The 26,680-nt window shown below is 54.6% G+C and overlaps 1 long non-coding RNA gene across 7 annotated transcripts; it reads right to left on the reverse strand.

Moving 5' to 3' along the window:
- Window positions 1-26,680, reverse strand: LOC113999123. 7 transcript variants are annotated; one of them, XR_005567147.1, is made up of 5 exons: window positions 6,337-6,378; window positions 2,424-3,558; window positions 1,901-1,972; window positions 1,316-1,445; window positions 1-1,219 (listed from the first exon to the last, which is right to left on the reverse strand). It is a non-coding gene; the product is annotated as an uncharacterized LOC113999123 (long non-coding RNA). The 7 variants fall into 7 exon arrangements; XR_005567146.1 differs by having other exon boundaries at window positions 1-636; window positions 1,102-1,445; XR_005567145.1 differs by lacking the exon at window positions 6,337-6,378 and adding an exon at window positions 26,645-26,680 and having other exon boundaries at window positions 1-1,445.

Genomic DNA, 26,680 nt, shown 5'->3' on the forward strand with positions numbered 1-26,680 from the left:
TAGCCAAAGCAACATAGAAAGTCTATTCCATCTTCAGCTACATTACAGGGCAAAGGAAATAAGTGATCCTACCCATCAGTGGAACAGGGAAAGAATGAAGATTAAGTCTGTGAGCTATAGAAGAGAAAAATCACACTGTAACAACTTAGAAGATTGCTCCAAGACCACAGTCACAGGAAAAGGGAAGAGTGCCAGGGGCAGAAACTGTAAGGCCAAAAAGATGATGGACACATCTGTGCATCAATCAGGTTCAGAGGTCACTGCATGCCCCAAGCCTAACGAGTTCTCTGGTCTATGTGTATTATACACCTATTAATTACTTGAATAGAAAATTTACAATTGAACTTTCACAAAGGTTACAGAGTGATATCCCTGCACTGACCATTGCAGCTGAGCTTCTGCTACACATTCTGACACGTCAGGTGACTGAATGTTTGCTTGTTTTCTAGGCTCTCCTTACAGTCCATCCAGGACATGAAATATAGAGGGGATTTCTTGAGAGGCAGCTTTTAGACCTCATTCCCTTACCTTCATGGTCAATGCCATCAGCGTCACTCTCCCTCTCTTCTTGCTCTTCATTGAGAGTTCCTCGTGTTAGTATTAGCTCAGAGGGACCCATTGCAGAAGCATCAGGTCCTTGAAGGGAACAGAAACAGCTGTACACCAACCAGCTTGCTAAAGGTAAGGTTTCTATCTGCACAGAAACCCAGCAATGAACACCTGCTCTAAGGGGACAGAAAGCTGCTTGTGGATCCCAGACACAGGACAGACTCCATCAGCACCTACTCGCCTCATCTAAGGAACAGTGCAGCCAACAGCAGAGCTTTCTCATATTCTGATCTGACTGTTTCACCTTTTCTAAAGTATTTCATTATTTCTAGTAGGTCCACTGCTTTAGCTACACAGCGGGGTTTCTTCCAAACCTGTGACTGACACAGGAAGAGCTGAGTGTGACCAACCCCACAGGAACTAAAGCCCCGCTCCTCTAACATGGAGCTGCCTTCACACTTCTGCTGTGAGGACAAAGAAGCACTGTACTACTTCACAAGGCAAACTCTTCAGAAAACTTCTGCAGTAAACTTTATCTTCCTGGGGAGGTACCTGCCACTGTGCTGCCCTGCACACACACGCTGCCCATGTCCTTCCACAAGTGTTCCAGCTGCTCTCTCTTTTGTTTATTTTGAGCTTTCTCCCATAGACAAAGATTTACCTGTGGATTCTGAGAACATTTAAAACATTAGGAGAAGAGAAACCTCACCCAAACCCAGCAGCCTGTCCCCCAGTCAGAGAGCAGAAGTCACTATGCAGGTCTTACATTTCAACTAAGGTTTCACAGAACTTCTGACTAAGCGTGGAAAGCAACCTCCAGTCAGGTGGGATTCTAGGACGTTTTCAGCAACGCCGGGAAGCCAAACTCTGTGTAGCTGTGCCTGCAGAGAACTGTCCTTTGGACAGCCACAACTCAAGGTGAGCAGAGCTACTGATTTTGGCACTGCAATTCAGTCTTTCTTACTAAGTCAAACTAGTACTCTTCACTGGTGCAGGAAGATACAGGGATAGTCTCAACAAATCCCTTTGGAAATTTATTTTTAAGAACTCTCTATCCATCTGAATGGAAGACACAATCTTATTTCCCAATCATTTTCACACAATTAGCTCAAATATTAGCACTAAACCACTGAGCAACATCTGTTTTACAAAATCTTTATTTTTGTAAAGATATGCTCCACCACATCTAGGAAAAAAAAGGCAAATGGTGGACTCCTTCAGGACAGGAGTTTTCCCACAGTGAGTACGACTAGTAAATGAAATGTTAGACCCTCTCAACATAAAGGCAATTGTGTGCCTAAAAGTGACCCCAGATACACTGTTCAGATGTAAAACAGCTAAAAACACTTACCAGTGTTTTTCTCAGGCGCTCGTATTCTGGACGATACTCTCTGAAAAGGTGAATAAAGGGAGTGCATTCAGTCTGAAAAACACATGATTTGTATTGCATAAGGATCATCCTGGAGGCTCCTTTTTACTCAAAAAAAAAAGTTTTCTCTAGGCTTTCATGTTTGAGAGACATTTCAGAAAGACAGTACTTTTTTCCCCAGATTTGGATTCTGAAACCAATGGATGCAAAATCAATGAACATACTTCATTAAAACAGCAACAATTCAAAACTTGGTATGGAATTACAAGAAAAAAATTACTTCACAGACTTGCTGGCACAGATAGCTTTTACTTTCTCATGGAACAGCACAAAAATTCATCTCTGAATAGTTCCTTTTTACTGCTGCTTTTTATGCTGATACTGGACACCCTAAGCTACCTTGGCTATGGCAACTGTACACTCCTTCAAATCAAAGGAGCAGACTCATGAATCAGGACCTTCAGGAAGTGGTCACTGAGTCACGGACCAAAAGTTATCCCCTTACCTCTCCTATTCATCTACAGCTTTAGAAAGCTGGGTAAAAATCTCCCCCAGTCCTGTGCCAAACACTGCAGAAACACCAACCACCTGGAAAAGAAAACACACCAGAACTAGAGAGTAACTGAGCCAGATTTTTAATACAGAAAAAAAACAAAGTAAAACAAACAAACAAACAATCCCCCACAACGACAACAAAAAAATCAACACCACTGAAAAACCCAACAACAACGAACTACTAATCTAAACCTAACAACACCCATTTAATCAGCACAGTGGCCTAAGAGTGGGCAGTAACACTTCTGGTTCTGTCCAGCCCACTTTCAAACTCTTCCTCCACTTGCTGTTCATGTTTGTTACTTCTGCTTTTTGGTTGTCAGTGATTTTCTGTTTGGTGAGTTGTTGGGGTATTTTGGGGGGTGTTTCTTTGGGGAAGGAGGTTTGTTTGGTATTTTTTAACACTGTAGGGCAATTCAAAAGAAAGGTCAAGTCTTTCTGCTGTTTACTTCTTTATTGTTAATAACCCAAGTTCTCATTCTGCATCTAGGGTTATAAGTGGTTAGCAAGTATCAGTGTACTAGAATTAAAGTGCAAAAGAGACAACAAGAACTGACCTTTTGGCTCTGAAATAGTCTAATACTTTTTATTTAGCCAAAGCACATTTAAAAGGTCCCCAGAACAGCAAGAGAGGGAGAACTGAATCAGTTGCTATGACAATACATTCAAAATGCACATCTACTTTCTAATTTCAACTTGTCTCTCATTACACTTCTGGCCATTTGTTCTGCTTGTATTAAATCAATTCTCTAAAAATACCTTGAATTAAGACTATTACCAGCCAGAATCCTACATCCTCTAACGAAAATTCTCCCTCTTTTTCATAGGCAAGACAGTCTCAACTACTGACTTCCAAATGGAAGACCTTTCCCAACACAGCCTTGCATTTGATCATTAATACAGTAAATATGCAGACAGCTCTCCAAAGGATTTTAAGCATTAAGGCCAGGCACTGTGCCAATATATATCAATATTTATACTTTCCCTGCACTTCAGTACAAGCTGCCTTTTACTCCCTAATCCTCTTCATATGACCTGCTCTCCATCCAGTGCTCCGACAGTCCTGACAGGCAGATAAATATGACCTGATCAGCAAATAAGGAACAGGAAGTATGTTAGTTCTGTATATCGGACCACTACAATCCCTTTTGAAATTCTGTATATTGTTCCACATAGGACACTTGCAATATTTTTGTTTTGGCTCTGTTATCATTATCTACATGAATGGAATCATTTCGTTCCTGTAATATCCACACAGCCAAGAAGGCTTGCTTTTTCTTTAGTAAAAGCTGATGACAAACAATCAGCTAAAACCTTTAGCACAGACTATGGGATCATTAACAGCCTCCAATGTATAGTTTTGTCAGAGAAACAATTAATTTGTCCTCTCAAAACCTGGCTGAGTGGAAGAACAATCCTCTTCTTGCACAAGCAAATCTAAAGGGGTTTTTTTGTTCATTTATTTGTTTTTGAGATTCTTTCCCTTCTTCCTATGTAGTACATTGCCCAACTGTACTTGACACTTTCAGAAAAAGGAAAATTACCTCAGGTGGGAAATGCTGCAGCAAAGAACACTGCCTCTTACCAGTCTATCTTAGCTTTCATCTTGTGATTAATCACAGTTCAATATTAAATTATTCAGGCTGCCATTCAGTGTGACAAGCTGCAGTGTAACAAGCTACAGTGTGACCTCAACACAGGTCATCAACAGATTCCAGTTCAAAAGGGCAGTGCAAAGCCCCTTTACAGAAGGACAGAATGGTGGGGGTTGGACAATACCTCTGGAGATCATCTAGTCCAATCTCTCCTGCTCAAAAAGCGGGATTAGGTAGAATAGGTTGCTCACGACTTTGCCTGAGCAAAAGTGTTTTAAGCATCTCCAGGGATGGAGACTCCACAATTTCTCTGGACCAGTCCAGAGGAGGACTTCTTAAGTTATTGTTTTCAGTGGGAAGGTAGGGACAGAAACAAGTGATCCCAAAACTTCAAACCCATCCCCACAGCGGTCCAGAGCAGCTTGAGCCCAGGCCCCTGCCTTCCCCGGGCCGGGCTCTTCTCTCTGCGAGGCACCCACCAGCCGGGCACTGCCCTGCCCGGCGGCCCCGAGCGCTTCAGGCGCCGGCCCAGCCAACGCCTCGCTCTGCGCGGGCGCCGCTTCCAAAATCACTACCAAAGAGACACAGCAAGCAAAGCAGAGGGACTGCACTCCCCGCTTTTCTTACCTGCAGGCACACACAGCACAGCACAGCACGTTGGGCATAAAAGCCACAGGGTTAGTCCTGCCAGAGGCGTCCGGCACACCCACGGCGACCGAAGGAAAAGGGGGCCTGGGCACCCGGAGTAAAAGACACCTTAATTAGGACTACACGGAGCAATAGCCAGGTCATTCCCACAGACAGCTTCACTGGCCAGTCACACAAAAAGCACTGACCTCCCAAGGCCTCAGTTAGGATGGCTCCTGACGCTGACACCTCCGTTTGCCCCGGGTGGTCAAGAAGAAAATCCCTGGAAAAAGAGTCCCCCTGAACAACATTTTTCAGGATGCCAGTGCAGAGATATTAGAGCACACTGCCCAGGGAAGCTGAGCCTGCCCCAGCCCTGCAAGTGTTCCAGGCCGGGCTGGACGGGACTGGGAGCATCCAGCCGGGGATGAGAGCGGAAGGTGTCCCTGCCCACGGAAGACAGGCTGGCCTTTGAAGGTCCCCTTCAAACCAAATCGCTCTGGGATTCCCCTCCAAAATCACTACCCAAGAGACACAGCAAGCAAAGCAGAGGGACTGCACTCCCCGCTTTTCTTACCTGCAGGCACACACAGCACAGCACGTTGGACAGAAAAGCCACAGGGTTAGTCCTGCCAGAGGCGTCCGGCACACCCACGGCGACCGAAGGAAAAGAGGGAGCCTGGGAACACGGAGTAAAAGACACCTTAATTAGGACCACACCGAGCAATAGCCGGGTCATTCCCACAGACAGCTTCACCGTCCAGTCACACAAAAAGCACTCACCGAGGCCTCAGTTAGGATGGCTCCTGACGCTGACCAGGTGACTACCTCCCTGGAAGCCCGCTCCGCTCATGCCAGGCACTGGGGCTCACCCAGGGGGGCTTTGCCAAGCATCCAATGGAAATTAAAATTACAGCCTGGGCAAAGGCGCTTCCCGCAGGACCGCTCCTGGCCGAGGCCACCGGTCCGTGCAAGTCAGACCACTGACCACCCGGGGGATTTTTGGGGGCACGCTTCCAGCTTTTATTCTCCAGAAGCTCCAGTTCTTTCTGGCACCGCTTGCTTCAGTCTTCCCCTGTTGGAAGAGGTCACTTAAGGCTTTCGAGGGGCCAGACTGCCAAAGCCCGGCCGGTCCATTCCCACGAGGCAAGGTAGCTTTGTCTTGGACAGGATACTGGGGGGGAGACACAAAATAAAAGTTTAATTTAAAACAACTGCCTAGAATAGAAAGCAATTCAAACAGAAGGCAGACAAGACTCGTGCAAATCTGAATCCATTTGGCTTCAAAGGAGAATTATTTCCCTCTGCACCTAACAGAATGTCCTCTTCACCCGGGTCCTGCTTACCATCGTCGAACAAAACACGCTGACCAAATTTTTCCTGATGCCAGTGGAGAGACATTAGAGCACACTGCACAGGGAAGCTGAGCCTGCCCCATCCCTGCAAGTGTTCCAGGCCAGGCTGGACGGGACTGGGAGCATCCAGCCGGGGATGAGAGCGGAAGGTGTCCCTGCCCACGGAAGGCAGGCTGGCCTTTGAAGGTCCCCTTCAAACCAAATCGCTCTGGGATTCCCCTCCAAAATCACTACCCAAGAGACACAGCAAGCAAAGCAGAAGGACTGCGCTCCCAGCTTTTCTTACCTGCAGGCACACACAGCACAGCACGTTGGACAGAAAAGCCACGGGGTTAGCCCTGCCAGAGGCGTCCGGCACACCCACGGCGACCGAAGGGAAGGAGGGAGCCTGGGAACACGGAGTAAAAGACACTTTAATTAGGAGTACACCGAGCACTAGCCAGGTCATTCACACAGCTTCACTGTCCAGTCACACAAAAAGCACTCACCGAGGCCTCAGTTAGGATGGCTCCTGACGCTGACCAGGTGAATACCTCCATTTGCCCCGGGGTGTCAAGAATAACATCCCTGGGAAGAAGTCACCCTGAACAACAAAAAGGCAAAATTAGTGAAGCACGGGGTCCTCTTCTGACTAGATTGCCACCAGCATTCCATAGCAAATGCCACGACTGTTCTGTTACAGACGAGAAAACCCTGTTCTCCCAAACAAACAGCCAGGAGATTTATGGGCACGCCTGAAAATTTCCTGTGAGGAACTTTTTGTAACTAAGGAGCAGGTGCTATCTTGAGTTGAAGGCATCAATTTGACAGACACTTAGTACAGCAAACTCTTCAGCAGAGGAATTAATTGCTGCCTATTTGAACAGTAGGTGAGAGAAAATGACAGTCTAATAGAAGACAAGAAAAGCAGAAAACTGCAATCAGCAGCCTTTTCTTCCATCTCTCCCGAGAAAGTCTAGTTTGTCTGTTCTAATAATTCTATGCCCTTTTCTACATGAAACTTAGACCAAGGCTGAAAAAACAACTAGAAAACACGGAGAGAAGCTTTTTAGAATTTCACGTGATTTTCCCAAACCGATCCCAGAAAAGCAGAACTCGGTAGAATGTGCTCACCTCGAGGCCTTTGGTCTTTTTTTCCATAAGCTTCGTCACCTGATTGACAAAGCAGAGTAGACTCGGTATTTAGGCTCACAACAGGAAAACCTCCCCTTCGTTTCCTAAAAGAAAGGACATTAATCTGCACAGCTGCAGGCGCGTCTCCAGCTGTTAAAGCCTTTCAGCTTTTCAGAGGGTGAGAATGCCCTGCTAAGGAAGGCTGAAAAATGCTGGGAGCCTGCCCAGGTCAAAGAGCCCCTTGATTTTGTCCGTGTTCCAGTCCCTGGCTAAAGAAAGGGCAGAACCACCGCAGGTGTTGCTTGCCTTTTCCCTACGAGGTTTTGCCAGGCGCTGGGCCAGCCCGGGCACTGCGGGGGAAGGCCGGCAGTGGCCAAAGGCCGCCGCTTTCCCAGGGCAAGCGTCGCTTGCGAGAGCGCCCCCGAGCGCCGGGCCCTGCCTCACAGTCGCCGCCTGGCGGACACGGCCGGGAGCGGCACTGCAGTCGCGCGCGGCGCTGCAGCCGCGCGCCCCCCCCCCCTTGGCGAGACCCGCGGCGCCTTTCGCGCGTCCGGGCCTTTCTTCCCTAAAACCTGCCCTTGCCTAGGAAAAGCTGAGCAGTTCACAGAGTTGCTGTTTCCAGCCCAGCTTCCCAAAGGATTTCTCTCTCCCGGCAGCACAGAGAGGGTCCCCGAGGCAGCGCAGACCCTCCCCGCGGGGGGGTGTGGTGCGTGTGCAATGCCAGGGCACATCCGAACCCGGCCCTGCGGCGGCACGCAGGTGCGAGTTTCTCCGCAGAGGCGGGAAACTTGCCTGTCGCTTCCCCGGCCTGCAGTCCCCGATGGCCGCGGGAGAGGCAGAAGAGCGGCCGCGCCCACCCGCCGCGCCCAGCTTACCCCGGGGACGATCTCCGTCGGATCTGCCGCCGTGGGTCGCTTCCGGGGGGGGGGGGGAAGGCGGCGGCGCAGCCCCGATAGCATCTCCAGGGCACGGCGGGAGCGGGAGCGGGAGCGGGGGCGGGAGCGGGAGCGGAGCGGAACGGGGCGAGCGGGGGGCCGCGGCGCCATCTTTAGTGTGGCCTCGGCTAAGTTCCGGTCGTGGCGGCGCCATCTTGAGTGTGGCGTCGGGGCGAACTTCCGGGCCGGGGCCGCCATCTTTAGTGTGGTCGTTCCGGTCCTGGCGGCGCCATCTTTACTGTGGGTTTGGCGGACTTCCGGGCCGGGGCCGCCATCTTTAGTGTGGTCGTTCCGGTCCTGGCGGCGCCATCTTTACTGTGGGCTTGGCGGACTTCCGGGCCGGGGCTTTGGAGGACTTCCGGTCGCTCTCTACTTCCGGTGACCGAGTTTACCCAAATTAACGTCCCTCCTCGCTAATTTCTGCGCTTTCGCCCCAAAAAATCTTCGTGTTATTCCCCCCACACACACCCCGGGAGAGACGGGAGACCGCGAGTCCCGCCCTGCCGCCGGAACCGGCCCTTACCTCGAGCAGGGAGCGCTGCACCGCCACGAGAGCCACTGCGCATGCGTCGCCGGGCCCATCTCCTGGCTGCCCTTACTTACCACGTGATCGCCGGCGTCTTGCCAACGACTGCGCTCGCGCCGGCGTCGCCACCTTGCCTGCCCCCCCACCCCGCCGCCCGACCGCCCGACTTCGCTTTCTTACTGCGGCTCCCCCTCCGCTTTTTCGGCTCCCTGGGGTTCCCCCACCCGCATTTTGGGGTCCCCGTCTCACATTTTAGGGGTGATGACCCCGCAATTTACGGGTCGGGGGCCGGGAGGAGAGGAAACGGGGTGCCCAAGAAGGGGTTTCTTTTTTTTTTTTTTTTTTTTCTCTTTTATTTCATTTTCATTTTATTTCCTTTTTAGGTTTTTTGCCTTTTTTTTTAATTTTATTTTGTTTTTTATATTTCCTTTTTTATTTCGTTTATTTTTTATTCTCTTTATTTTTCATTTTCTCTCCCAGTGCTCCCCAGTATCACCCAGTGCTCCCCAACAACCCCCAGCAACACCCAGTGCTCCCCAGTGCACCCCAGTAACACCCAGTGCTCCTCAACAACCCCCAGCAACACCCAGTGCTCCCCAGTAAACACCCAGTGCCCCCCAACAACCCCCAGGAACACCCAGTGCTCCCCAAAAATTGACCCAAAACCGACCCAAATCACCCCAAAAGCTGACCCAAAACTGACCCCAAAACCTGACCCAAATCATCCCCAAAAGCTGACCCAAAACTCACCCCAATCATCCCAAAAGCTGACCCAAAACTGACCCAAATCACCCCAAACAGTGACCCCAAACTGACCCCAAAAACTGACCCAAATCATCCCCAAAACTGACCCAAAACTCTGCATTTATTTGGCACCCTTTCCTCTCAGAAACAACATCTCCGATTTAGTTGATTGCTAAAGCCATCATTTTAAAATCATCCCAGGAATCAAAAGGGACTGGAAAACACACACAAATCATTCCTGCACCCACCAAATCATTAGGAATTGGAACCCGATTCCCTCATCTCTCTCCTTGTGCTTCTTGGCTGGAAAACCTGATGATCCCCGCTGGCTATTTTTAGGCTGCTTTTCTTCCACAGCTCCTTTCCTCCCGGCTGAAACCTCCTGGCATATTCAGGGCTTACCTGGAGGGAAGCCCCTCTGAGGTATTTCCTCTCGCGGCAATTCTGTGGGATGAAGAAGGAAAAAAAGCACGTCAAGAGCTCCTTCTCTCCCCTTCCCTCGCATACACCCTCCCAGTTTGTCCTTGGCAGCTCCATCCCCCCGGCACCCGCACCCGACGCTTCGGCTCCGCTGGGAAAGGGACAGCAAGTGCAGAAGCAAGTCCAGTGCTGGGCAGGGGCTCCCTGGGGAACGGCACTTCAGTGCTTTAGTCCGTGGCCTTTCCTGCTGCCCCCCCTCCCGGAGGCAGAGGATGACCCATCCCTTGTTTCTCCCACGCACGCAGACCCAGGTCCTGCTCCTTTGGCCCCACTTTTCTTAGCAGACCCGGCATCATTTCCCAGGGTCCCCAGGAAGCTTCTGCACTTGACCCATTGCTGAGTGCAGAGCACAGGGCGAGGGAAGGACAAATTTCTCGGCACCCACCCCCTGGAATTTTCCTTCTCCGCAGCACGCTCCCGTTCCCGCTGTCTCTGGAGGTGCCCGCACGAGTCCTCCTTCTCCCAGCACCTCAGAGAATGTCCTCTTCACCCGGGTCCTGCTTACCGGCGTCCAACAAAACACGCTGACAACATTTTTCAGGATGCCAGTGGAGAGACATTAGAGCACACTGCACAGGGAAGCTGAGCCTGCCCCATCCCTGCAAGTGTTCCAGGCCAGGCTGGACGGGACTGGGAGCAACCGGGGACAGTGGAAGGTGTCCCTGCCCACAGAAGACAGGCTGGCCTTTGAAGGTCCCCTTCAAACCAAATCGCTCTGGGATTCCCCTCCAAAATCACTACCAAAGAGACACAGCAAGCAAAGCAGAGGGACTGCACTCCCCGCTTTTCTTACCTGCAGGCACACACAGCACAGCACGTTGGACAGAAAAGCCACGGGGTTAGCCCTGCCAGAGGCGTCCGGCACACCCACGGCGACCGAAGGGAAGGAGGGAGCCTGGGAACACGGAGTAAAAGACACTTTAAGTAGGAGTACACCGAGCACTAGCCAGGTCATTCACACAGCTTCACTGTCCAGTCACACAAAAAGCACTCACCGAGGCCTCAGTTAGGATGGCTCCTGACGCTGACCAGGTGAATACCTCCATTTGCCCCGGGGGGTCAAGAATAACATCCCTGGGAAGAAGTCACCCTGAACAACAAAAAGGCAAAAGTAGTGAAGCACGGGGTCCTCTTCTGACTAGATTGCCACCAGCATTCCATAGCAAATGCCACGACTATTCTGTTACAGACGAGAAAACCCTGTTCTCCCAAACAAACAGCCAGGAGATTTATGGGCACGCCTGAAAATTTCCTGTGAGGAACTTTTTGTAACTAAAGAGCAGGTGCTATCTCGAGTTGAAGGCATCAATTTGACAGACACTTAGTACAGCAAACTCTTCAGCAGAGCAATTAATTGCTGCCTATTTGAACAGCAAGGGGAGAGAAAATGACGGTCGAAGGGAAGACAGGAAAAGCAGAACTGCAATCAGCAGCCTTTTCTTCCATCTCTCCCGAGAAAGTCTAGTTGGTCTGTTCTAATAATTCTATGCCCTTTTCTACATGAAACTTAGACCAAGGCTGAAAAAACAACTAGAAAAACACGGAGAGAAACTTTTTAGAATTTCACGTGATTTTCCCAAACCGACCCCAGAAAAGCAGAACTGGGTAGAATGTGCTCACCTCGAGGCCTTTGGTCTTTTTTTCCATAAGCTTCGTCACCTGATTGAAAAAGCAGAGTAGACTCGGTATTCAGGCTCACAACAGGAAAACCTCCCCTTCGTTTCCTCAAAGAAACTACATTAATCTGAACAGCTGCAGGCGCGTCTCCAGCTGTTAAAGCCTTTCAGCTTTTCAGAGGGTGAGAATGCCCTGCTAAGGAAGGCTGAAAAATGCTCGGAGCCTGCCCAGGTCAAAGAGCCCCTTGATTTTGTCTGTGTTCCAGTCCCCGGCTAAAGAAAGGGCAGAAGAAGCGCAGTTGTTCCTTGCCTTTTCCCTACGAGGTTTTGCCAGGCGCTGGGCCAGCCCGGGCCCTCCGGGGGAAGGCCGGCAGTGGCCAAACCCCGCCGCTTTCCCAGGGCAAGCGTCGCTTGCCAGAGCGCCCCCGAGCGCCGGGCCCTGCCTCACAGTCGCCGCCTGGCGGACACGGCCGGGAGCGGCACTGCAGCCGCGCGCGGCGCTGCAGCCGCGCGCCCCCCCCCCCCTCTTGGCGAGACCCGCGGCGCCTTTCGCGCGTCCGGGCCTTTCTTCCCTAAAACCTGCCCTTGCCTAGGAAAAGCTGAGCAATTCACAGAGTTGCTGTTTCCAGCCCAGCTTCCCAAAGGATTTCTCTCTCCCGGCAGCACAGACAGGGTCCCCGAGGCAGCGCAGACCCTCCCCGCGGGGGGGTGTGGTGCGTGTGCAATGCCAGGGCACATCCGACCCCGGCCCTGCGGCGGCACGCAGGTGCGAGTTTCTCCGCAGAGGCGGGAAACTTGCCTGTCGCTTCCCCGGCCTGCAGTCCCCGATGGCCGCGGGAGAGGCAGAAGAGCGGCCGCGCCCCCCCCCCGCGGCGCCGCGCCCGGCTTACCCCGGGGACGATCTCCGTCGGATCTGCCGCCGTGGGTCGCTTCCGGGGGGGGGGGAAGGCGGCGGCGCAGCCCCGATAGCATCTCCAGGGCACGGCGGGAGCGGGAGCGGGAGCGGGGGCGGGAGCGGGAGCGGAGCGGAGCGGAACGGGGCGAGCGGGGGCCGCGGCGCCATCTTTAGTGTGGCCTCGGCTAAGTTCCGGTCGTGGCGGCGCCATCTTGAGTGTGGCGTCGGGGCGAACTTCCGGGCCGGGGCCGCCATCTTTAGTGTGGTCGTTCCGGTCCTGGCGGCGCCATCTTTACTGTGGGCTTGGCGGACTTCCGGCCCGGGGCCGCCATCTTTAGTGTGGTCGTTCCGGTCCTGGCGGCGCCATCTTTACTGTGGGCTTGGCGGACTTCCGGGCCGGGGCTTTGGAGGACTTCCGGTCGCTCTCTACTTCCGGTGACCGAGTTTACCCAAATTAGCGTCCCTCCTCGCTAATTTCTGCGCTTTCGCCCCAAAAAATCTTCGTGTTATTCCCCCCACACACACCCCGGGAGAGACGGGAGACCGCGAGTCCCGCCCTGCCGCCGGAACCGGCCCTTAACTCGAGCAGGGAGCGCTGCACCGCCACGAGAGCCACTGCGCATGCGTCGCCGGTCTCTCTCCTGGCTGCCCTTACTTACCACGTGATCGCCGGCGTCTTGCCAACGACTGCGCACGCGCCGCCGTCGCCACCTTGCCTGCCCCCCCACCCCGCCGCCCGACCGCCCGGCTTCGCTTTCTTACTGCGGCTCCCCCTCCGCTTTTTCGGCGCCCTGGGGTTCCCCCACCCGCATTTTGGGGTCCCCGTCTCACATTTTAGGGGTGATGACCCCGCAATTTACGGGTCGGGGGCCGGGAGGAGAGGAAACGGGGTGCCCAAGAAGGGGTTTCTTTTTTTGTTTTTTTTTTCTCTTTTATTTCATTTTCATTTTATTTCCTTTTTAGGTTTTTTGCCTTTTTTTTTAATTTTATTTTGTTTTTTATATTTCCTTTTTTATTTCGTTTATTTTTTATTCTCTTTATTTTTCATTTTCTCTCCCAGTGCTCCCCAGTAACACCCAGTGCTCCCCAACAACCCCCAGCAACACCCAGTGCTCCCCAGTAACACCCAGTGCTCCTCAACAACCCCCAGCAACACCCAGTGCTCCCCAGTAAACACCCAGTGCCCCCCAACAACCCCCAGGAACACCCAGTGCTCCCCAAAAATTGACCCAAAACCGACCCAAATCACCCCAAAAGCTGACCCAAAACTGACCCCAAAAACTGACCCCAATGATCCCAAAAGCTGACCCAAAACTGACCCCAATCATCCCAAAAGCTGACCCAAAACTGACCCCAAAACCTGACCCAAATCATCCCAAAAGCTGACCCAAAACTGACCCCAATCACCCCAAACAGTGACCCCAAACTGACCCCAAAACCTGACCCAAATCATCCCAAAACCTGACCCAAAACTCTGCATTTATTTGGCACCATTTCCTCCCAGAAACAACATCTCCGATTTAGTTGATTGCTAAAGCCATCATTTTAAAACAATCTCAGGAATCAAAAGGCACTGGAAAACACACACAAATCATTCCTGCACCCACCAAATCATTAGGAATTGGAACCCGATTCCCTCATCTCTCTCCTTGTGCTTCTTGGCTGGAAAACCTGATGATCCCCGCTGGCTATTTTTAGGCTGCTTTTCTTCCACAGCTCCTTTCCTCCCGGTTGAAACCTCCTGGCATATTCAGGGCTTACCTGGAGGGAAGCCCCTCTGAAGTATTTCCTCTCGTGGCAATTCTGTGGGATGAAGAAGTAAAAAAAGCACGTCAAGAGCTCCTTCTACCCCCTTCCCTCGCATACACCCTCCCAGTTTGCCCTTGGCAGCTCCCTCCCCCCGGCACCCGCACCCGACGCTTCGGCTCCGCTGGGAAAGGGACAGCAAGTGCAGAAGCAAGTCCAGTGCTGGGCAGGGGCTCCCTGGGGAACGGCACTTCAGTGCTTTAGTCCGTGGCCTTTCCTGCTGCCCTCCCTCCCGGAGGCAGAGGATGACCCATCCCTTGTTTCTCCCACGCACGCAGACCCAGGTCCTGCTCCTTTGGCCCCACTTTTCTTAGCAGACCCGGCATCCTTTTCCAGGGTCCCCAGGAAACTTCTGCACTTGACCCATTGCTAAGTGCAGAGCACAGGGCGAGGGAAGGACAAATTTCTCGGCACCCACCCCCTTGAATTTTCCTTCTCCGCAGCACGCTCCCGTTCCCGCTGTCTCTGGAGGTGCCCGCACGAGTCCTCCTTCTCCCAGCACCTCAGAGAATGTCCTCTTCACCCGGGTCCTGCTTACCGGCGTCCAACAAAACACGCTGACAACATTTTTCAGGATGCCAGTGGAGAGACATTAGAGCACACTGCACAGGGAAGCTGAGCCTGCCCCATCCCTGCAAGTGTTCCAGGCCAGGCTGGACGGGACTGGGAGCAACCGGGGACAGTGGAAGGTGTCCCTGCCCACGGAAGACAGGCTGGCCTTTGAAGGTCCCCTTCAAACCAAATCGCTCTGGGATTCCCCTCCAAAATCACTACCAAAGAGACACAGCAAGCAAAGCAGAGGGACTGCACTCCCCGCTTTTCTTACCTGCAGGCACACACAGCACAGCACGTTGGACAGAAAAGCCACAGGGTTAGTCCTGCCAGAGGCGTCCGGCACACCCACGGCGACCGAAGGAAAAGAGGGAGCCTGGGAACACGGAGTAAAAGACACCTTAATTAGGACCACACCGAGCAATAGCCGGGTCATTCCCACAGACAGCTTCACCGCCCAGTCACACAAAAAGCACTCACCGAGGCCTCAGTTAGGATGGCTCCTGCCGCTGACCAGGTGAATACCTCCCTGGAAGCCCGCTCCGCTCCTGCCAGGCACTGGGGCTCACCCAGGGGGGCTTTGCCAAGCATCCAATGGAAATTAAAATTACAGCCTGGGCAAAGGCGCTTCCCGCAGGACCGCTCCTGGCCGAGGCCACCGGTCCGTGCAAGTCAGACCACTGACCACCCGGGGGGATTTTTGGGGGCACGCTTCCAGCTTTTATTCTCCAGAAGCTCCAGTTCTTTCTGGCACCGCTTGCTTCAGTCTTCCCCTGTTGGAAGAGGTCACTTACGGCTTTCGAGGGGCCAGATTGCCAAAGCCCGGCCGGTCCATTCCCACGAGGAAAGGTAGCTTTGTCTTGGACAGGATACTGGGGGGGAGACACAAAATAAAAGTTTAATTTAAAACCACTGCCTAGAATAGAAAGCAATTCAAACATAAGGCAGACAAGACTCGTGCAAATCTGAATCCATTTGGCTTCAAAGGAGAATTATTTCCCTCTGCACCTAACAGAATGTCCTCTTCACCCGGGTCCTGCTTACCATCGTCGAACAAAACACGCTGACAAAATTTTTCCTGATGCCAGTGGAGAGACATTAGAGCACACTGCACAGGGAAGCTGAGCCTGCCCCATCCCTGCAAGTGTTCCAGGCCAGGCTGGTCGGGACTGGGAGCATCCAGCCGGGGATGAGAGCGGAAGGTGTCCCTGCCCACGGAAGGCAGGCTGGCCTTTGAAGGTCCCCTTCAAACCAAATCGCTCTGGGATTCCCCTCCAAAATCACTACCCAAGCGACACAGCAAGCAAAGCAGAGGGACTGCACTCCCCGCTTTTCTTACCTGCAGGCACACACAGCACAGCACGTTGGACAGAAAAGCCACGGGGTTAGCCCTGCCAGAGGCGTCCGGCACACCCACGGCCACCGAAGGGAAGGAGGGAGCCTGGGAACACGGAGTAAAAGACACTTTAATTAGGAGTACACCGAGCACTAGCCAGGTCATTCCCACAGCTTCACTGTCCAGTCACACAAAAAGCACTCACCGAGGCCTCAGTTAGGATGGCTCCTGACGCTGACCAGGTGAATACCTCCATTTGCCCCGGGGGGTCAAGAAGAACATCCCTGGGAAGAAGTCACCCTGAACAACAAAAAGGCAAAATTAGTGAAGCACGGGGGCCTCTTCTGACTAGATTGCCACCAGCATTCCATAGCAAATGCCACGACTGTTCTGTTACAGACGAGAAAACCCTGTTCTCCCAAACAAACAGCCAGGAGAATTATGGGCACGCCTGAAAATTTCCTGTGAGGAACTTTTTGTAACTAAGGAGCAGGTGCTATCTTGAGTTGAAGGCATCAATTGGACAGACACTTAGTACAGCAAACTCTTCAGCAGAGCAATTAATTGCTGCCTATTTGAACAGCAGGGGAGAGAAAATGACGGTCGAAGGGAAGACAAGAAAAGCAGAACTGCAATCAGCAGCCTTTTCTTCCATCTCTCCCGAGAAAGTCTAGTTGGTCTGTTCTAATAATTCTATGCCCTTTTCTACACGAAACTTAGACCAAGGCTGAAAAAACAACTAGAAAACACGGAGAGAAGCTTTTTAGAATTTCACGTGATTTTCCCAAACCGATCCCAGAAAAGCAGAACTCGGTAGAATGTGCTCACCTCGAGGCCTTTGGTCTTTTTTTCCATAAGCTTCGTCACTTGATTGAAAAAGCAGAGTAGACTCGGTATTTAGGCTCACAACAGGAAAACCTCCCCTTCGTTTCCTCAAAGAAACTACATTAATCTGCACAGCTGCAGGCACGTCTCCAGCTGTTAAAGCCTTTCAGCTTTTCAGAGGGTGAGAATGCCCTGCTAAGGAAGGCTGAAAAATGCTGGGAGCCTGCCCAGGTCAAAGAGCCCCTTGATTTTGTCTGTGTTGCAGTCCCCGGCTAAAGAAAGGGCAGAACCACCGCAGGTGTTGCTTGCCTTTTCCCTACGAGGTTTTGCCAGGCGCTGGGCCAGCCCGGGCACTGCGGGGGAAGGCCGGCAGTGCCCAAAGCCCGCCGCTTTCCCAGGGCAAGCGTCGCTTGCGAGAGCGCCCCCGAGCGCCGGGCCCTGCCTCGCAGTCGCCGCCTGGCGGACACGGCCGGGAGCGGCACTGCAGCCGCGCGCGGCGCTGCAGCCGCGCGCCCCCCCCCCCTCGGCGAGACCCGCGGCGCCTTTCGCGCGTCCGGGCCTTTCTTCCCTAAAACCTGCCCTTGCCTAGGAAAAGCTGAGCAATTCACAGAGTTGCTGCTTCCAGCCCAGCTTCCCAAAGGATTTCTCTCTCCCGGCAGCACAGACAGGGTCCCCGAGGCAGCGCAGACCCTCCCCGCGGGGGGGTGTGGGGCGTGTGCAATGCCAGGGCACATCCGAACCCGGCCCTGCGGCGGCACGCAGGTGCGAGTTTCTCCGCAGAGGCGAGAAACTTGCCTGTCGCTTCCCCGGCCTGCAGTCCCCGATGGCCGCGGGAGAGGCAGAAGAGCGGCCGCGCCCACCCGCCGCGCCCAGCTTACCCCCGGGGACGATCTCCGTCGGATCTGCCGCCGTGGGTCGCTTCCGGGGGGGGGGGGAAGGCGGCGGCGCAGCCCCGATAGCATCTCCAGGGCACGGCGGGAGCGGGAGCGGGAGCGGGGGCGGGAGCGGAGCGGAGCGGAGCGGAGCGGAACGGGGCGAGCGGGGGCCGCGGCGCCATCTTTAGTGTGGCCTCGGCTAAGTTCCGGTCGCGGCGGCGCCGTCTTGAGTGTGGCGTCGGGGCGAACTTCCGGGCCGGGGCCGCCATCTTTAGTGTGGTCGTTCCGGTCCTGGCGGCGCCATCTTTACTGTGGGCTTGGCGGACTTCCGGGCCGGGGCCGCCATCTTTAGTGTGGTCGTTCCGGTCCTGGCGGCGCAATCTTTACTGTGGGCTTGGCGGACTTCCGGGCCGGGGCTTTGGAGGACTTCCGGTCGCTCTCTACTTCCGGTGACCCAGTTTACCCAAATTAGCGTCCCTCCTCGCTAATTTCTGCGCTTTCGCCCCAAAAAATCTTCGTGTTATTCCCCCACACACACACCCCGGGAGAGACGGGAGACCGCGAGTCCCGCCCTGCCGCCGGAACCGGCCCTTAACTCGAGCAGGGAGCGCTGCACCGCCACGAGAGCCACTGCGCATGCGTCGCCGCTCCCTCTCCTGGCTGCCCTTACTTACCACGTGATCGCCGGCGTCTTGCCAACGACTGCGCACGCGCCGCCGTCGCCACCCTGCCTGCCCCCCCACCCCGCCGCCCGACCGCCCGGCTTCGCTTTCTTACTGCGGCTCCCCCTCCGCTTTTTCGGCTCCCTGGGGTTCCCCCACCCGCATTTTGGGATCCCCGTCTCACATTTGAGGGGTGATGACCCCGCAATTTACGATTCGGGGGGGGGGGGAAGGAGAGGAAACGGGGTGCCCAAGAAGGGGTTTCTTTTTTTTTTTTTTTTTTTTCTCTTTTATTTCATTTTCATTTTATTTCCTTTTTAGGTTTTTTGCCTTTTTTTTTAATTTTATTTTGGTTTTTATATTTCCTTTTTTATTTCGTTTATTTTTTATTCTCTTTATTTTTCATTTTCTCCCACAGTGCCTCCCAACAACCCCCGCAACACCCAGGCTCCCCAGTGCTCCCCAGTAAACACCCAGTGCCCCCCAACAACCCCCAGGAACACCCAGTGCTCCCCAAAAATTGACCCAAAACCGACCCAAATCACCCCAAAAGCTGACCCAAAACTGACCCCAAAACCTGACCCAAATCATCCCAAAAGCTGACCCAAAACTGACCCCAATCATCCCAAAAGCTGACCCAAAACTGACCCCAAAACCTGACCCAAATCATCCCAAAAGCTGACCCAAAACTGACCCCAATCACCCCAAACAGTGACCCCAAACTGACCCCAAAACCTGACCCAAATCATCCCAAAACCTGACCCAAAACTCTGCATTTATTTGGCACCATTTCCTCCAAGAAACAACATCTCCGATTTAGTTGATTGCTAAAGCCATCATTTTAAAATCATCCCAGGAATCAAAAGGGACTGGAAAACACACACAAATCATTCCTGCACCCACCAAATCATTAGGAATTGGAACCCGATTCCCTCATCTCTCTCCTTGTGCTTCTTGGCTGGAAAACCTGATGATCCCCGCTGGCTATTTTTAGGCTGCTTTTCTTCCACAGCTCCTTTCCTCCCGGCTGAAACCTCCTGGCATATGCAGGGCTTACCTGGAGGGAAGCCCCTCTGAGGTATTTCCTCTCGCGGCAATTCTGTGGGATGAAGAAGTAAAAAAAGCACGTCAAGAGCTCCTTCTCCCCCCTTCCCTCGCATACACCCTCCCAGTTTGTCCTTGGCAGCTCCATCCCCCCGGCACCCGCACCCGACGCTTCGGCTCCGCTGGGAAAGGGACAGCAAGTGCAGAAGCAAGTCCAGTGCTGGGCAGGGGCTCCCTGGGGAACGGCACTTCAGTGCTTTAGTCCGTGGCCTTTCCTGCTGCCCTCCCTCCCGGAGGCAGAGGATGACCCATCCCTTGTTTCTCCCACGCACGCAGACCCAGGTCCTGCTCCTTTGGCCCCACTTTTCTTAGCAGACCCGGCATCCTTTTCCAGGGTCCCCAGGAAACTTCTGCACTTGACCCATTGCTAAGTGCAGAGCACAGGGCGAGGGAAGGACAAATTTCTCGGCACCCACCCCCTGGAATTTTCCTTCTCCGCAGCACGCTCCCGTTCCCGCTGTCTCTGGAGGTGCCCGCACGAGTCCTCCTGCTCCCAGCACCTCAGAGAATGTCCTCTTCACCCGGGTCCTGCTTACCGGCGTCCAACAAAACACGCTGACAACATTTTTCAGGATGCCAGTGGAGAGAAATTAGAGCACACTGCACAGGGAAGCTGAGCCTGCCCCATCCCTGCAAGTGTTCCAGGCCGGGCTGGACGGGACTGGGAGCAACCGGGGACAGTGGAAGGTGGCCCTGACCACGGAAGACAGGCTGGCCTTTGAAGGTCCCCTTCAAACCAAATCGCTCTGGGATTCCCCTCCAAAATCACTCCCCAAGAGACACAGCGAGCAAAGCAGAGGGACTGCACTCCCCGCTTTTCTTACCTGCAGGCACACACAGCACAGCACGTTGGACAGAAAAGCCACGGGGTTAGTCCTGCCAGAGGCGTCCGGCACACCCACGGCGACCGAAGGGAAGGAGGGAGCCTGGGAACACGGAGTAAAAGACACCTTAATTAGGACCACACCGAGCAATAGCCGGGTCATTGCCACAGACAGCTTCACCGTCCAGTCACACAAAAAGCACTCACCGAGGCCTCAGTTAGGATGGCTCCTGACGCTGACCAGGTGAATACCTCCCTGGAAGCCCGCTCCGCTCCTGCCAGGCACTGGGGCTCACCCAGGGGGGCTTTGCCAAGCATCCAATGGAAATTAAAATTACAGCCTGGGCAAAGGCGCTTCCCGCAGGACCGCTCCTGGCCGAGGCCACCGGTCCGTGCAAGTCAGACCACTGACCACCCGGGGGGATTTTTGGGGGCACGCTTCCAGCTTTTATTCTCCAGAAGCTCCAGTTCTTTCTGGCACCGCTTGCTTCAGTCTTCCCCTGTTGGAAGAGGTCACTTAAGGCTTTCGAGGGGCCAGATTGCCAAAGCCCGGCCGGTCCATTCCCACGAGGAAAGGTAGCTTTGTCTTGGACAGGATACTGGGGGGGAAGACACAAAATAAAAGTTTAATTTAAAACAACTGCCTAGAATAGAAAGCAATTCAAACATAAGGCAGACAAGACTCGTGCAAAACTGAATTACATTTGTCTTCAAAGGAGAATTATTTCCCTCTGCACCTCAGAGAATGCAATTTTCACCCGGGTCCTGCTTACCATCGTTGAACAAAACACGCTGACAAAATTTTTCCTGATGACAGTGGAGAGATATTAGAGCACACTGCACAGGGAAGCTGAGCCTGCCCCATCCCTGCAAGTGTGCCAGGCCAGGCTGGAGGGGACTGGGAGCATCCAGCCGGGGATGAGAGCGGAAGGTGTCCCTGCCCACGGAAGGCAGGTTGGAAGGTCCCCTTCAAACCAAATCGCTCTGGGATTCCCCTCCAAAATCACTCCCCAAGAGACACAGCAAGCAAAGCAGAAGGACTGCGCTCCCAGCTTTTCTTACCTGCAGGCACACACAGCACAGCACGTTGGACAGAAAAGCCACGGGGTTAGCCCTGCCAGAGGCGTCCGGCACACCCACGGCCACCGAAGGGAAGGAGGGAGCCTGGGAACACGGAGTAAAAGACACTTTAATTAGGAGTACACCGAGCACTAGCCAGGTCATTCACACAGCTTCACTGTCCAGTCACACAAAAAGCACTCACCGAGGCCTCAGTTAGGATGGCTCCTGACGCTGACCAGGTGAATACCGCCATTTGCCCCGGGGTGTCAAGAATAACATCCCTGGGAAGAAGTCACCCTGAACAACAAAAAGGCAAAATTAGTGAAGCACGGGGTCCTCTTCTGACTAGATTGCCACCAGCATTCCATAGCAAATGCCACGACTATTCTGTTACAGACGAGAAAACCCTGTTCTCCCAAACAAACAGCCAGGCGATTTATGGGCACGCCTGAAAATTTCCTGTGAGGAACTTTTTGTAACTAAGGAGCAGGTGCTATCTTGAGTTGAAGGCATCAATTTGACAGACACTTAGTACAGCAAACTCTTCAGCAGAGGAATTAATTGCTGCCTATTTGAACAGTAGGTGAGAGAAAATGACAGTCTAATAGAAGACAAGAAAAGCAGAAAACTGCAATCAGCAGCCTTTTCTTCCATCTCTCCCGAGAAAGTCTAGTTTGTCTGTTCTAATAATTCTATGCCCTTTTCTACATGAAACTTAGACCAAGGCTGAAAAAACAACTAGAAAACACGGAGAGAAGCTTTTTAGAATTTCACGTGATTTTCCCAAGCCGATCCCAGAAAAGCAGAACTCGGTAGAATGTGCTCACCTCGAGGCCTTTGGTCTTTTTTTCCATAAGCTTCGTCACCTGATTGAAAAAGCAGAGTAGACTCGGTATTTAGGCTCACAACAGGAAAACCTCCCCTTCGTTTCCTCAAAGAAACTCCATTAATCTGCACAGCTGCAGGCGCGTCTCCAGCTGTTAAAGCCTTTCACCTTTTCAGAGGGTGAGAATGCCCTGCTAAGGAAGGCTGAAAAATGCTGGGAGCCTGCCCAGGTCAAAGAGCCCCTTGATTTTGTCTGTGTTCCAGTCCCTGGCTAAAGAAAGGGCAGAACCACCGCAGGTGTTGCTTGCCTTGTCCCTACGAGGTTTTGCCAGGCGCTGGGCCAGCCCGGGCACTGCGGGGGAAGGCCGGCAGTGGCCAAAGCCCGCCGCTTTCCCAGGGCAAGCGTCGCTTGCGAGAGCGCCCCCGAGCGCCGGGCCCTGCCTCACAGTCGCCGCCTGGCGGACACGGCCGGGAGCGGCACTGCAGCCGCGCGCGGCGCTGCAGCCGCGCGCCCCACCCCCCCTTGGCGAGACCCGCGGCGCCTTTCGCGCGTCCGGGCCTTTCTTCCCTAAACCCTGCCCTTGCCTAGGAAAAGCTGAGCAGTTCACAGAGTTGCTGTTTCCAGCCCAGCTTCCCAAAGGATTTCTCTCTCCCGGCAGCACAGACAGGGTCCCCGAGGCAGCGCAGACCCTCCCCGCGGGGGGGTGTGGTGCGTGTGCAATGCCAGGGCACATCCGAACCCGGCCCTGCGGCGGCACGCAGGTGCGAGTTTCTCCGCAGAGGCGGGAAACTTGCCTGTCGCTTGCCCGGCCTGCAGTCCCCGATGGCCGCGGGAGAGGCAGAAGAGCGGCCGCGCCCTGCCCCGCCGCTCCCAGCTTACCCCGGGGACGATCTCCCGGGACGACACCCTCCCCAGCTGCTTCTCCCTGCAACCCCTCCGGCAGGCGCAGCTGCCCTGGGATTTCATGCCCCTTGTGTCTCTTGCGAGCTCAACGAGCGAACAAAGGGGTCCTGCAAGATCCGCTTCCTCTGTCCCTGAGGCAGCACAGACCCTCCCCGCGGGGGGGGGGGGAGCGTGTGCAATGCCAGGGCACATCCGAGCCCGGCCCTGCCGCTCTCGCCGCCCCTTCTCCTAGCGGCGGCACGCAGGTGCGAGTGTCTCCGCAGAGGCGAGAAAGCTGCCCGTCGATTCCCCTGCCTGCAGGCCCCGATGGCCGCGGGAGAGGCAGAAGAGCGGCCGCCGCCCCCCCGCCGGGCCCCCGCTTACCCCGGCGACGATCTCCTGCAGAGCCCGACGTCGGATCTGCCGCCGTGGGTCGCTTCCGGGGGGGGGAGGCGGCGGCGCAGCCCCGACAGCATCTCCGGGGCACGGCGGGACCGACCGGGAGCGGAGCGGGGGCGGGAGCGGAGCGGAACGGGGCGGGCGGGGGTCGCGCCGCGACCGCCTGGGATCCTCGCGCGTGCGCCGCGCGCCGCGGCCCCGAGACGGGGGCTGCCCGCGCCGGTGCCTGCCGCCGCCCACGGACCTGCCGCCCGCGCCCGGCGCCGCCGAGCGCCCCGCCCCGTCCCCACAGCGGGAAGCGGCGCGGCGAGACGGCGCTGCGGGCGCGGGGCGGCGGTCCGGGTCGCGGCGGAGGTCAGGCAACAGGATAGACGCCTCTCTGAGGCAAGGGCGGGGGCCTCTCGCCGCCATCTTGAGTGTGGCCTCGGCTAAGTTCCGGTCCTGGCGGCGTTATCTTGAGTGTGGCGTCGGGGCGAATTTCCGGACCGGGGCCGCCATCTTTAGTGTGGTCGATCCGGTCCTGGCGGCGCCATCTTGACTGTGGGCTTGGCGAACTTTTGGGCCCACCCGCCATCTTTAGTGTGGTAAGTTCCGGTCCTGGCGGCGCCATCTTTACTGTGGCTTCGGGGCGGACTTCCGGGCCGGCCCCGCCATCTTTAGTGTGGTCGTTCCGGTCCTGGCGGCGCCATCTTTACTGTGGGCTTGGCGGACTTCTGGGCCGGGCCCGCCATCTTTTGTGTGGTCGTTACGGTCCTGGCGGCGCCATCTTTACTGTTGGCTTGGCGGACTTCCGCGCCGGGGCTTTGGAGGACTTCCGGTCGCTCTCTACTTCCGGTGACCCAGTTTACCCAAATTAGCGTCCCTCCTCGCTAATTTCTGCGCTTTCGCCCCAAAAAATCTTCGTTTTATTCCCCCCACACACACCCCGGGAGAGACGGGAGACCGCGAGTCCCGCCCTGCCGCCGGAACCGGCCCTTAACTCGAGCGGGGAGCGCTGCACCGCCACGAGAGCCACTGCGCATGCGTCGCCGGTCCCTCTCCTGGCTGCCCTTACTTACCACGTGATCGCCGGCGTCTTGCCAACGACTGCGCACGCGCCGCCGTCGCCACCTTGCCTGCCCCCCCACCCCGCCGCCCGACCGCCCGGCTTCGCTTTCTTACTGCGGCTCCCCCTCCGCTTTTTCGGCTCCCTGGGGTTCCCCCACCCGCATTTTGGGGTCCCCGTCTCACATTTTAGGGGTGATGACCCCGCAATTTACGGGTCGGGGGCCGGGAGGAGAGGAAACGGGGTGCCCAAGAAGGGGTTTCTTTTTTTGTTTTTTTTTTCTCTTTTATTTCATTTTCATTTTATTTCCTTTTTAGGTTTTTTGCCTTTTTTTTTAATTTTATTTTGTTTTTTATATTTCCTTTTTTATTTCGTTTATTTTTTATTCTCTTTATTTTTCATTTTCTCTCCCAGTGCTCCCCAGTAAACACCCAGTGCTCCCCAACAACCCAGTGCTCCCCAGTTGACCCAGTAACACCCAGTGCTCCCCAACAACCCCCAGCAACACCCAGTGCTCCCCAGTGCACCCCAGTAACACCCAGTGCTCCTCAACAACCCTCAGTAACAACCAGTGCTCCCCAACAACCCCCACCAACACCCAGTGCTCCCCAGTGCGCCCCAGTGACACCCAGTGCTCCTCAACAACCCCCAGCAACACCCAGTGCTCCCCAGTAAACACCCAGTGCCCCCAACAACCCCCAGGAACACCCAGTGCTCCCCAAAAATTGACCCAAAACCGACCCAAATCACCCCAAAAGCTGACCCAAAACTGACCCCAAAACCTGACCCCAATCATCCCAAAAGCTGACCCAAAACCGACCCCAATCATCCCAAAAGCTGACCCAAAACTGACCCAAATCACCCCAAACAGTGACCCCAAACTGACCCCAAAAACTGACCCAAATCATCCCCAAAACTGACCCAAAACTCTGCATTTATTTGGCATCATTTCCTCTCAAAAACAACATCTCCGATTTAGTTGATTGCTAAAGCCATCATTTTAAAATCATCTCAGGAATCAAAAGGGACTGGAAAACACACACAAATCATTCCTGCACCCACCAAATCATTAGGAATTGGAACCCGATTCCCTCATCTCTCTCCTTGTGCTTCTTGGCTGGAAAACCTGATGATCCCCGCTGGCTATTTTTAGGCTGCTTTTCTTCCACAGCTCCTTTCCTCCCGGCTGAAACCTCCTGGCATATTCAGGGCTTATCTGGAGGGAAGCCCCTCTGAAGTATTTCCTCTCGTGGCAATTCTGTGGGATGAAGAAGGAAAAAAAGCACGTCAAGAGCTCCTTCTCCCCCCTTCCCTCGCAAACACCCTCCCAGTTTGTCCTTGGCAGCTCCATCCCCCCGGCACCCGCACCCGACGCTTCGGCTCCGCTGGGAAAGGGACAGCAAGTGCACAAGCAAGTTCAGTGCTGGGCAGGTGCTCCCTGGGGAACGGCACTTCAGTGCTTGAGTCCGTGGCCTTTCCTGCTGCCCTCCCTCCCGGAGGCAGAGGATGACCCGGCCCTTGTTTCTCCCACGCTCGCAGACCCAGGTCCTGCTCCTTTGGCCCCACTTTTCTTAGCAGACCCGGCATCATTTCCCAGGGTCCCCAGGAAACTTCTGCACTTGACCCATTGCTAAGTGCAGAGCACAGGGCGAGGGAAGGACAAATTTCTCGGCACCCACCCCCTGGAATTTTCCTTCTCCGCAGCACGCTCCCGTTCCCGCTGTCTCTGGAGGTGCCCGCACGAGTCCTCCTTCTCCCAGCACCTCAGAGAATGTCCTCTTCACCCGGGTCCTGCTTACCGGCGTCCAACAAAACACGCTGACAACATTTTTCAGGATGCCAGTGGAGACATTAGAGCACACTGCACAGGGAAGCTGAGCCTGCCCCATCCCTGCAAGTGTTCCAGGCCAGGCTGGACGGGACTGGGAGCAACCGGGGACAGTGGAAGGTGGCCCTGACCACGGAAGACAGGCTGGCCTTTGAAGGTCCCCTTCAAACCAAATCGCTCTGGGATTCCCCTCCAAAATCACTCCCCAAGAGACACAGCAAGCAAAGCAGAGGGACTGCAGCACTCCCAGCTTTTCCTACCTGCAGGCACACACAGCACAGCACAGCACGTTGGAC

This window comes from Pipra filicauda, unplaced genomic scaffold (genome assembly GCF_003945595.2).
Source record: "Pipra filicauda isolate LSUMZ 115617 unplaced genomic scaffold, ASM394559v2 scaffold89_size2521313_pilon, whole genome shotgun sequence".
Classification (NCBI taxonomy): domain Eukaryota; kingdom Metazoa; phylum Chordata; class Aves; order Passeriformes; family Pipridae; genus Pipra; species Pipra filicauda.